An 8,499-nucleotide genomic window follows, 5' to 3' on the forward strand; every position below is an offset into this window, starting at 1 on the left:
GCGAGTAAATAGCGGCGACTAAAGTAGCGGCGACTTAGTAGCGGCTAGTTAGTCGCCATGTGTGAACGTCCCTTTAAGGCAAGAATTGGCAAGTGAAGATCCCCAATCTTATTACAACATTATGAGATTAACAGTTCCAAAGTTTGAGGAGTTGTTAAAAATGGTATCACCATTAATAAAGAAGGCGGATACACGATGGAGGGAAGCAATTTCTTGCCGTACCAAACTGGAGATAGCTTTGAGGTATATGGCGAGTGGAGACAGCCTGAAATCACTGCAATACCTTTTTAGAGTACCATACAATACAATTTCCGTCTTGTTACCTGAAGTGCTGAGTGCCATATGTGAAGTTCTTCAGCCATTTATGAAGGTAAGATTACTTATTTTCTTCAATAGCAATAATCTTCAATACTATGTTAAATTAAAGTAATGCAGGCTTGGGAATTCAATATTCAAAGCACAATGAATGCATTTCCCATACTTTTACGTATGGGGAATGCGTCCATCATACTGGACATTCTCTGCATATAAGTATACTATTTATTCAATTGCAAATAACATTTATAAACTAAATCAATCCCCTATAAGGAGGCCAAAACATTGAAAAAAGTAATAACAAAACATACTAATCGTGACATATTCTTTATTAATGAAACACAGTATTACATTCACGGTTTTGGCATTTCGCCAATCTGTAAAAGTGCTTTCTGCACGAGGTCTAGTCCGGATGTGTTCGAGTTGTCATACGGCTGAATCTGTAACGGACTATAAACATCAAATTTCAAATGAGGTGAGAGACTACCAGAATTTACAGTACCTACTCTCTTTAATAAATTGCCAGAAAATATTTACAATAAAAGTGACTCATAAACTTCAATAAATCTGCGCGCAAGTAGTAATTGCTTCATTATTAGGTTGTTTAGTGATATATTAGTAGAAATATATTAATGTGATGAAATTTATGACTTAATACTTTATTACTCAGGAATATCAATTTATTTTAATATAAAATTATTTTAGTAAACAACCCTAAATACATTTTTAAAAATTATTTTATAAAAACTAAGATTATGTTGAGTTATGAGAAATAAAACTGTTTAATTTGTACCGTATGACGATAACACATGGGGGTGGTGACTTCTGAGGTCGTAGTAATAAATACTAGAAATACAAAGTTTACTTATAAGTTCAGTTTAATTACGAAAACTTAAAAGCACCACTTTTAGATGGTAAAGGAAAAGTTATGTAATGCCACGTTGCTGCCAATTAGAATATAATAACTAAAAAGTATATCTTCTAGGTAGGCCTAAAATATCCAATGTTCTATTGAATTATGCATACGACGTTTTACTTTACAAAACAATAATATTTCACTTCCCTTCGCAATAGGTAGACTCACAACCCGGGTGTCGGCGTCTTGGCACGAGACATTGAAGCTGTAGTCTAAGAACGGTTATTTCTAGAAGAGGAGTAGAAGTTGGGAAGTGGTAGCCATCTATTCAAACAACACGTAAGATACATCAGCTACGTAAACTCGCCTAAAACAAATTCGCGACGGTATTAGCCATTTAATGATACAAATTACTATTTATAACAACGTGCTCGTCGCCATAAGGACGACGCCACAACCTTTATCTATCTCAATCAAGCAAATAAAAGATCTTCAAGGGTAAGTTACTTTACTATTCACATCTTTACTTTACGTTACATTCATTTTATACGTTTAGCATCAAAGGGCTAATTTAATAATACGAAAAGATAAATTTTACTTACGGACAAAGCGCGCGAGGTCTGATCGGTTACGTAGTTGGGCTGCTACAAAGGGTTAGAAGAAAAAAATTCATACGCGTGCCAATTAGGTAATTACTCCGCCCAATAATTTAGTTCCGGAACATTGGATGTAAAATAATATTATATTATACTGGCTGATTAGGTTGCGAAATTTACATTGTATGAAATTTAATTAACTAATTTACGGTACAAATTTAATTCAATTCAATTCGTTCATTAAGTCAGCGGTATTGTGTAACTCTATAATTAAATAAAATTACTAACAATAAGTCACGTAATGACTGTAGTAGGTTTTGGCTTAGAAAAGAGATGTTGCTTTGACCTCTAATCATCTACAGAATTGAAACCATTTGTACATTATTTCATTAACAAACGCCCAAGCAAAAATTATCAATATCTGGGCATTTACTTGCAAACGTTTAAAGTCTGTCTCCAAGCGTGAAACGAAGGGCTTTAATTCTGTATAATAACTACATAGTATAAAACAAAGTCGCTTTCTCTGTCCCTATGTCCCTTTGTATGCTTAAATCTTTAAAACTACGCAACGGATTTGATGCGGTTTTTTTAATAGAAAGAGTTATTCAAGAGGAAGGTTTATATGAAGTAAAGTATAAGAAAAGTTATCTGAAATATTTTGAAATTCAGAAAAAATGCACTTTTTACGTTTCATAATACAAATTAAACTGGCACTAAACAGCTGTTCACGCCTTCAGTTTTATGTCGATTGGCTGAAACATCTGTTTACATTTAAATTCAATCAAATATTAAGTAAACAGTGCTTGATCAGTTGTGTAATGCAGATAGTAAATAAAAGCTTAATATCAAAATTTTACTCCAGATTGCGCCAGTGATGAATTTAAATCATCTAATGCATTTTATATATTATTTAAACACTGTTATAAAACCAACCTTAATGAGCAAAGTTATGAGTGTTTTCACATACGTTGCTTTAAACTGGTGAGCTTCGTTGACATTGTGATATGGCATTGTAACAGTGGCTTATAGGAAAACAGAGAAATTAGTACTAACATGCCTCAACGTAACAAAAAACTTTTATTTTTGAACGTTGCGTAACCCTAATAAGGATTTCTCCCTTATACCGAAAGTACATAGGAAATGGGTAGGACTTCTCCCTAGGTCGTAATAGGTCCTACGTATGTGTATATTTTCTTAATCAGGACAACAACACAAAAAACCATGTCCCTGAAAATATTTTAAACTGAAAATAGATAACAGAAGCCGATAGTAGACGATTTTGAAAAAGTAGATTTCGGAGAACTAAATAATCGAACTGTCTAGAATTTGATCGAGGAAATATTGCAAGCTGAAATGTGACATAGTAAGTGAATTTAAACGATCTGAAGTAGGCACTTTTTAAACGAAGTAGGCTTCTCGGTCCTACGTAAGTATATATTTTTTCTTAGTCAGGGCAAGGCAAATTCTACTATGGTACTGGAAATATCTTAGACCTGAAATATGTGATAAAGGCTAGAAATTAGACGCTTTTTTACCGAAGTAGGTTTCCGCGACCTGTGTATTTGTATTTTATTGATCAAAATAATAATGCAGGCTCAGCTGTGACTTTGCAAATATAATTAATTAATTTGAACCAGAAATGCTCTACCACGTGCAAAACATGATACATAAATTAAATTGAACTCTGATAACTTCACCATGAACTTAAATAATATCTACTTGATGTATCCCTACTACCATCATTTTACATCATAAGTGCTTTTACTGAGTAATATAAGGACTTCGGTTCGAAAGAATGCGTGCGAAGCCGCGGGTAACAGCTAGTAACACTATAAAACGATAAGGGATTTGACTGTACGCCCTACGTCTATGTTGCTGCTCCAGACGTCTGCCCACTTCACTCTACAAATTATTATTGACTCTCATATTTTACTAATCTTGAGAACAGTAAGTGAACAATTCCGTGGTTTATTCGCATCTAACTATGGATTTACGAGTATGTTTTTCTTGCTCTATATTTTAATATTGTTTCTACAAACTAATATACTTTCTTATAGATCACTTTATCAATATTTTGGAAATACCAAATATCCATTCAAAGCTCAAAAAACATAAAATAATGTGAGTCGCACTGAAAAAACTGTTCATAGCAATAACCGACGGCTAAACCTAGTACTATCATTTATAGAACCTCCCACAATATTAGCGGATTCCATTGACGTCAATAAAGCGTAAATTTCAATTTCTTTCTTAACAATATTCTAATAAAGGCTAAGCATTAGTTTCATTTTCGTTTTAATGTAATGTTTACCTATATGAATTTGCCATAAGTTATTTTAATCAATACAGTTTTGTTTTATTGCCTGTAAGAATTCCCTTAAATATGAGGTTCGTCTTTAGATAGGAGAAAATAAAAGTGAAATTATTTAAATGTCGAAGATATCAATAAAATGTATAAATCATCGTCTAAACATATTATGATATTGTTTTATACCTGTTATTGCGCGGTCATCCAGTGATAGTAACAATGATACTAAAATAGTGAAATACTAAAATAGTGCAGTGATACTAAAATAGTAAAACAAGCACCCGATGGTACAGATATGCCAATACAAGTTCATTGTGTCTCACTAACGAAGTTGTGTCTCACTAAAATAGTAAACATATTGTATTAATGTTATAGAATATATCTTTTTTATATTCCCTTAACGGGTTTTAACGATTCTTGAACATCCACTGGCAATATTGAGTCAAAATAGGTTTCAAACTCCATTAATTACAAATATAGCAGTTACTATTAAACAATAATGAATTGCAAATAGTATTTATATTATGCATTAACAAATAGCCAAATCACATAATTAGCACCGTGTAATGTTATGACAATAATTTTTTCACTCCACTATTGCTTTATGGAAATTTGCTGCATAAGAATGATGTAAAATCCTATTAGCTGTGTGGGGTCCAGTTACTGGGTCAATTTACTTGAATTAGGGACGGCATTTCGTAACCTTAGGGTCCTGAGCTGTCGTCTACCTTTCCCAAGCTTGTTTTTCAACGTTCTTTTAATGTACTTAATTAATTTTTCTAATTATTAAATGATCCTCTACTAAGGCGGTTATTCAATTACATATCTTCGTCAGTAATTTGATACGAAATGTTTGTTATAAGAGTAGTACCATTAGTACCAAACAACAATACATAATGGAAGAATATTGTTGTTGCTCATTGGAATCCCTATCGCACAAGAAATATCAGTGTTCACTATATTAAAATAAATTGGATTCAAAATAATTCTGTATATTCTAATTTGGTTTATACAGATTTAAAAACAGAGTTAAAATTCCAAGTATAAAACTAGATCAAGTTTTGCTTCACTGCCGAGTTTCATATCCAATCAATGGAGTACTCTATAAGCTACAAAATGTATTTATTATACGTATACGCAATATTTATAAAATTAAGTTTAGAATCTTAGTAAAACAAAGTTGTCTCTTTCTCTTCTCTTTTAATACTCCTAGCTTAAATTTCCTTGTCAACCAAACCTCCCCTTTCCTTATTGAATCAGAATGAAAACAATTTGACCACTTACTTTTTCGAACGATTCTCCGACCTTACGAAGTACCAATGACTTAAAGTTGCCATATTAAACAGTTCTTCACCCTGTCTTTGAAATTGACTACTTACATTGTATAACTATAAGTTTATTCGGAACATACCTGGACCTTGACACTTAACATTTACTCAGTGTTGTCATAACCAGAGAATACTATAACGGTAAATTACCCGATCAAGGCAAAAACACTTTCCTCCCTCACCGTCCCCTAACGAGGAAATGTCGGTTTCGGTGAAGTCTCTGGCACACATTTTTTTGGATGGAATAATATTATATTAGAGTACTTTGATCCTAAATAAATCTTTTAAGAGTATTTTTGTCTAAATACATAAATATTATCTGCAGCAAAATGGATTTTAATTTTAAAATTATAGAGCATATTTTGAAATGAAATTGATAATTTTAAATCGAATATTGGCACTGTTAATGTCTGAAAATGAAATAAAAGCACAAATTACTGATACATATATAAAAGATGGGTGATCTCATTATATTCAAATTTTTAGGAAGCCGTCATTTAAAAAATAAAACTTCTTGAAAATTTAAAATTTGTCTATAATTAGCTATTTAGGTGATAAAGCTCTATACCAAATAAACTTAATTTCTGCAATAGGTAACAATATTATGACAGTTCAACGTATGTAGTGATATAATCAGCTCATTAAAGCAGCTAAAATTAAAACAGCTGATTGTTGTGGCTCACAAACAGTGCTGTCACATAATCAGAGTGGATATTGTTTAGTACTGGGTTTTAAAAGCGTATTATCTCCCTTATGGACCGATTTTATAAAACTTGGTTTCATTGCGTTGGTAATTAAATTGTCTAACTAAAATGAAATAAATGTGAATTTTTATATTTGCTATTTTTTAGATATTTGTGGACATTCGAGTATTCGGGAAGCTATCATTTTGAATATAAAGCTTCTAAAACATTGATACGTTTTATGTTATTAAACAATTATGTGATAAAGCTATTTTTCAAATTTCAACTCATTAAAACAAGCCGTTTTCAAATAAAAGATCGTTAAGTGAAAAAACAAAATGACGGCAATTTGGGTACTTATTGTGTTTTCAACCGTTTTAATATAAAATTTTGGTTTGTCTTTGGTCAGGAACAGTACATGAAAATATTGGTAGAGCGTTCTGGGTCCCTGTATATCAAATAAAACTAAATCCACACCTGGGAATTTTAAACCTTGTATAAATTACAGACACAGTCTTGCTACAGCAAGGAATGTCTTGTAAAATACTATTTGACATAACAATAATTATATAATAATACTTTTCCTATTTGTTGATAATTCGCCTTATTATTTTAGTAGTGTATGTTAGTTAAGTATTGATTTCTTCTGTTTAGTGTTGTTTTTACAGGCAAGTAGATGCATCTTGCAGGTTTATTTGCCATCCCCAATAAGTATGTGTAAAGATAGAGTACAATATTGGTAAAGTTAATTTAGTCACAGTTTGGATTTTGAACCCGCTTCGGAACCAAAGTCTTTCTTTAGAAACTAATTTAGATGCCCGAGATCATGTCGAGTCTACTTGCTCTATCAACATGGCATTATATGAAACTTAATGTAAAGAAATTATGAACTAGGCTTCTTGAGCTACGCTCTTCACAGCAGTACTCAGCGCCTGCTACACTACTATACGGCAAACAAACGTCAGCAAGGAGTCTCGTACAAGCATTTCATGTTTTGTAGGAACCCAATAAAACAGTATTTTTCTTCAGCTTGTATAATGGTACCTACCTGGTTTTCGGAAAAAACTTTGTTCTAAAATTCCCACCGTTTGATTTTAAGATATAATATTCATACTTAACTAGTATTTGAATATAGAACTTCAGGTTGAACTACCTAGTCTCAGAAACTAAGAGCTTTCCTCACTATTGAACAGGTTGAAAGAGTTCTCAAGTAATTCTTTTAATAAGTAATAAGTTTCTTTGGATATTGGATGATCATCGATATTTTATAACTAAATAATCTTATTCTAAGGGTTAAATCAAATACACATAATACCCTCAGTTATCAGTCTGTGCTCTGCTTTTTGGGTGGATTTCATTAAGTTGTACAACCTATACAGACCTCTTTTTGACAAACTATGCCATGTTTCTTACGTAAAAAGCAATATTAAAACCACATTTTTCCTCGCGCTGTTCATAACTATACTTTTGTAACATTTTAAAGTTATATTTCTCGTCGATTTTCTCTAATGTCGATTGGATAAACTAATGGGTAAACATCGGTCAATGTTTCGGTTGACTCTTTGGATAGATTTTTAACTTATCTACTGAAATCCATGGTTGAAATGTATGAATGTAAACAATTGTTTATCTATCTGCATCATAAATTCGGCCGTAATTCTTAACACCTGATACGACACGTCGAATATTACGGTCTACAAGTGAATGGCAAAGTCAAGTTCATTGTTGGGCCCAAATGGCCTAAAGGGGCTAGGCCCCATGATTAAAAACTTTTTCTTAAGTGTACAAAAGGACTAGGATATGTAACCTCAACTTACCTTATAAAAATAAAATGATATACTTATTTAATTCCTTCAAACGTTCCTCAGGTCGGTTCATTTACCATTTCCATATTTAATGCCCATATACAAGCACAATGTCAAATTGAGGCCACCTGCAAGAGTGTCACAGGATTTTGTGATTTTTCCGCTTCCGCATTCCTGAAGGAACCATGTCTCACTATATTATACAGAATCCGCTTGTTATATGTTTCTCTATATATCCGGCATCGTGTAGCACGCACAAGCCTGCGCACGCACATCTCGTGCGATTATTCAATTTAAATCGATTCATTCAATTAAATCAATCCGTTGGATAGGAAGGGTCAGAATGCTACTCGTACATTGTAAAGTTGACATGGACTGAATTATACTGCGTTTTTCGATCAACATATTTTATTACTACCACCAACGTTTGTAATATTCCGTAATATTCAAATATTCAAAAACACTTACGCTAATTTATATAAAAACAAAAACAGTGTACCTTAAACCATTTTGGTTGAAGTCCAAAGCCGGCCATTCGGAAAAAGAATAAAAACGTTTCAATAAGTGGTATTAGGCGCTGGGACAAAGGTTAAATACTAGAGCCTGTG

The sequence above is a fragment of the Homalodisca vitripennis genome, chromosome 1 (assembly GCF_021130785.1).
Source record: "Homalodisca vitripennis isolate AUS2020 chromosome 1, UT_GWSS_2.1, whole genome shotgun sequence".
NCBI lineage: Eukaryota > Metazoa > Arthropoda > Insecta > Hemiptera > Cicadellidae > Homalodisca > Homalodisca vitripennis.